The sequence below is a fragment of the Oryzias melastigma genome, linkage group LG2 (assembly GCF_002922805.2).
Source record: "Oryzias melastigma strain HK-1 linkage group LG2, ASM292280v2, whole genome shotgun sequence".
In the NCBI taxonomy this organism is placed as follows: Eukaryota; Metazoa; Chordata; class Actinopteri; order Beloniformes; family Adrianichthyidae; genus Oryzias; species Oryzias melastigma.
In genome coordinates this window covers 7,132,978-7,137,916 of record NC_050513.1, presented here as the reverse complement: position 1 = coordinate 7,137,916, position 4,939 = coordinate 7,132,978, and positions in this window count along the sequence as shown.

Here is a 4,939-nt window from a genome sequence, read left to right as displayed (position 1 = left end):
GGAGGGAAAAGAATGTGGTTGCTATCTTATTTGGGTTTCTACGTGTAGTGGTCATCTTTACAGCATTAAAATCAGTAGAATTTTAGCAGGTGTTTTTATTACATTTTAAATGTATTTTTGTGGAGCCGTTTCCAAAAACTACCAATATAATTTGGTTTTCCTCATAATAAAATGTCCTTCTGAAAGACCTGCTAATAATATGATAATTAGCCGCTATTAACAGAGCAACATATATTAAATTATTAATTTCGTCACAAATAAACTATGTTTGCCCAAACTTTAGTGTACTTTACAACCTACAGATTAGAAGTTTTATTTCAGTATCCTTCTGAAAATGGTTAAGTTCACTAAGTGTCTAAACAGACACTTCGTAAACATCTTAAATCCACAAAGATAAACATACAAAATGGAGCTCTAAATCAATGACGTCTGCAGTAAAAAAAACAACTGCAAATCATTCCGTATCACTGATTTGAACATTTTAAAATAAAGCATAACATTGATGAGGATATTGTTAATATCTGAAAAAAGAAAATGACATTTAACAGTAGAAAACTATGTGAATTTTGCTAAAGACCGACTCAAATCAGAATTGTGTTTTTACTGTTTTTCACATGTTCTTGTAGCGTTTTCTTATGAAGGACGACATCTATAAAATAAATAAATAAAGAACAAAACAACTTTCTGAGTATTCCTTCATTCAAATTGTAATGGATCAGGACCAGATTAATAAATGCCATTTGAAAAAGTTCTCAGTTGTGATGCAGGAACTGAAATGGGAGGGCCATAGTCTCCCTGCCCCACTCCACTATGATGCATCCAAAAAGATACACCTTTATTTTCCTTTTCTCAGCTGCCATCTTGCTTAAAACTGTACGTCTGGATAGCTCTAATATTGCTTGCCATTTTTGCTGTTTCACTAATGTTAGCTTGGGGTTGAAAGGGGGTGTAAGCTAGCGCGACAGAGTATAAAAAAAGGCATGATGGGATATCAGCAGAGGCTTATTCCTCCATCAAGAATTTTTCTATTTTCTTTATCAATAATTTTTGCTAATTAAATTCTAATCTGTGATGTATTTATATGTTAGCGTTAAAGTTTTTGTGTTACCATGTACATGTTTGAGTCCTAGAACACTTGTGTGGGACATTGACAAAAATTTGGGTTTAAATGACAGTCTATGGAATTGCAACAAATTGTTAGAAGCTCCCTTCAGTTCTATTTTGTAAAAGAAAATAAGCGTTGATATTTTTTATATCTTCAATTTATGAGTTGCTCTGCACTTCTTTTGTTTGGTTAATAATTCACATAATCCAAAATGTTGTCTTTTTTGAGACGGATACATTAAAAGCTGATCCTGCTCGTATATTAGCTTATGTGGTCCAGCTTAAACACCAGGTTCTTCCTTCCTGGAGGCAGAGGTACCTCGTTATTCTGACAGGTAACTTAACTAGCAGGAAAGTGCCACACTTCTACCCTAAATGAGCTCAAGCCAGACTCTGTTTTCTATATTAATCAAGGAGGCATTCCAGGCTGAAGGAATTCTGTTGCTTTTGGCGCAGGCCCAGCTGCTGCACTGCTCCTTCAGACGCCTCGCTGTGAGGTGACATGCTAAGTGTGCGTCTTGTTTTCTGAGTCCAGGCTCTGAGGCAATCTCTGTCTGGTGGTCTACAGTGACCTCACTGTACACCTCACTAGGATTTAAATTTACATTATTTAGATTTATTTCATGGTAGCACAAAATTGTAAAAAGCTTTCTTTATTAGAACGATAAGTCTTGAATAATTCTTGATTAGTCCTGAAGATTAAATGGTGAAGTAACTGAGAAAAGAAAAATACGTAAGTAGGAAAAAAATAAAACAGGTAATTATTGACTGGGGTGCAGAGACACTTTAATTAAGGAAGCATGGCCACCCTAGGTGTTCTTAAACACTGTAATCCATGTCTTATACTCTTTCCGAAAAGCTCCTGCTCACATCTCCATAACACCTACATCAGCATGCTGCTTTTTTTCCTCTAAATGACTTAGTCACAACTGCCCAGGTGGGTGAATACGGGCTGTCTCGCAAAAAATGGGTACGTTTATAGGGGCAACGCAGGTGGCCTCCACTAAATTTTAAGATCAAATGTCATTCAGTGAGCCCATCCAGTACAAAAGTTCATGCACATTTTTCCTATGGGCATGCTGCGGGCTACAGGTCATAGCGAACAGTTGTACAACACTTAAGGGTAAGTAAGGATAAAGTTGGTGAGATGAAGATTTCTCATTTTCCCAAACCCTACTCTGCACAAAGGGCCCCTTAGAGCTGTTGAAGTGATTAGTGTGTGCTTGAAATGAGGAAATTAGACAATCCGAGTTGTTTGTGTGGGCATCTTACGGGGTTCCAACGCGCACCTATGCATCATTTGAACACCCATGCATGCAACATTTAGTCCCAAAAATTTGAGAGCAATTGCAATCTTTATGAATATGGTAGGGTGTGGCAAAAATGCATTTTGGGAACGGGCCAGAATACTGCTGGACTTAGAGTGTATTTTTACAAAAAAAAGCCAAATGTGTAGTGCCACTTTCACTGGAAGTAAACAAGTCTTCAAAATAAAGTGTTGGTGAAGTTCCCTATTTTCAAAGTAAAACTATTGAGTTCTATTTTCCATTAAAAAAAATAGACTGAAATCCCACTTTCTGAAATAAGTTCTGAAAAACATATTAGCTTTAAACCCGCAGCTTTAGCCCCAGTCTTTAAAATCAGCCTGCACATATCAACGCTGCACAGTAGGGAAGTGCGGATGTAATCATCGTAAATCAGCTGATTCTGCTGCGGAAAAAGTGACTTTTTATAACTGCTTTGCACCAATATGTAATACTTAGAACTTTAAGTGTAGAAGAATTTTGAGGATGTTAAAACTGTGGAGAATATTTTAAGGATTTGTCGTTCAATGATCCAAACAACAGTGATGTTTAAGTTGTGTTACCCCTGAACTTAACCAGAAAGATGACAAAAAATATTAAAAAAAAACTTGTTTAAAGTGACATACACCATTTCTTATTAGCTTTGTTGATTCTGATCTTCTATTCTAAGTAAAGTTATAATTGAATGTGATTTAATACAGATAACTTTAAATGTCATCAATCTAGTAAAAAGACATATAAAAAAGAAGGAATTTTGGATTGGTCTGTGAATCTTTAAGATTGATTCGTGAATTGAATCGGATCACCACCCAAGTAACGATCCACAGCCCTACTTTGACAGCATCACCTGTAAGGCAACTTACATTAGCCTAACAAATCGGTCACAATACACTTACCATATGAATGACAATGGTATATTCCATTTTCACGTCCTTAAAGATGCGGCTGCTCCTCTTTACGATCCTCCATGGGATTGGACAGCACAAAAACCAGTTGCACCTGTAAAAGTCAACCCCTGTCTGGTTGAATATGACTATGGCTTAAATCACGTCTGGGTAATTATATCCCTCCAGATCATTTTATTTTATTATTAATGGCCCAATGTTATCTGTTATATTGTTTAATTTTGACAAAATCTATTTTATGGAGAGTAAAATATTCAAAGTTATTTAAGGTTTAAGTTGATTAGTTCTGGAATAACATTCCTGCCTTTTTTCGTTATTCATATTTATGTTACAAAGTTACGGTTTTAAAGTTTTAAAAGTTGGCATTCTGCTGGCTTTTTGGACTATCTTGGCATTTACTAAGAGTTTTTAAGCTATTTTGTAGTTTAGCTTATATTTCAGCTGTTTTGGCCAATTTAGTCTTTTTTTGTTTTTTTAGGCGGTTTTGGAGTTAGACTAAAGGCTGGTTTATACATCCACATGATTCGTAATCGCTCGAGTCGCAGTGGTCGCACGGCCATTGGAGCTGAATCGCTTCAGTCGCTGCAGAATGTTACACCTGCTGATGATGTCACCTGCGACTGAAATGTTACGCCCAGAGAGCAATCGCATGCTAATCGCATCTTTTAACATTAATTTATTTCAGCGATTAGAGTACGTGACTTTGCAAAAAACTGTCCAGAAAAATATCTTGGAAATACCAAACTTCCCACACAGAGAGAGACAGAGAGTGGACAACTAGATAGAAAATACAGCAAGTTGCTGGAAAAACATGTCTTCTTTCTCATATCTTACAGCACTGGAAAATGCAATTTGTTCCTTTTTTAAATTTAATGTTGTCGTCTTTGTATTCCCTGCTTCTGTTAAGCGGACAAACTCGTCGTTTCCTCCTCTATCTTTCATGTACCTGCGCGCTCGCAGCCTCGCAGATGCTGCAAGTGTCTGAGTGGGATGCTGATCATGTTAAAAATAAATGCAGAACACGATCGCATTGCTTAAAAAGTATAAACACCAGTCAGAAGTACATCGCAGTTATAGCGGAGAGTCGCAACCAAATTCAGCCAACATTTGTATTTTTTTTAAGGCCATTTCGAAGTTTAGCTGTTTTTTTTCAGCAACCTGTTAGCTTTTTTGGCTAAGTTTATTTTTTAGGCTAATTTGGCATTTAGCTGGCTATGAGCTTTAGCATTTTCACCTATTAGCTTCAGCGTTTTCAGCTACCAGCTTCAGCGTTTTTAGCCATCAATGTCATCATCTTCACTTATCACTAGCATCTTCAGACTAGTATTCACACTAGTATTATTGCAGGTAATGCTATATATCTAGCTTATAACAATGCTAAAAAGCTATGGTTTTAAAGTTTTAAAAATTTAGTTTTAGAGTGTTCAATAAATGTTTATCCTGTTCAGCTGACGACCTAATGTGTGTTTTGGATTTTGGTCCCCTGTACGATTGAGTTGGAATAAATTCAATACTTTATGACTATGATAAAATTATCCAACTCATACTGTCTTATCTCAGCATTGTATTTAATATTTCTAACAATATTAATCACGATTTTTGTCACAATCTCCTGAATTCCGATTT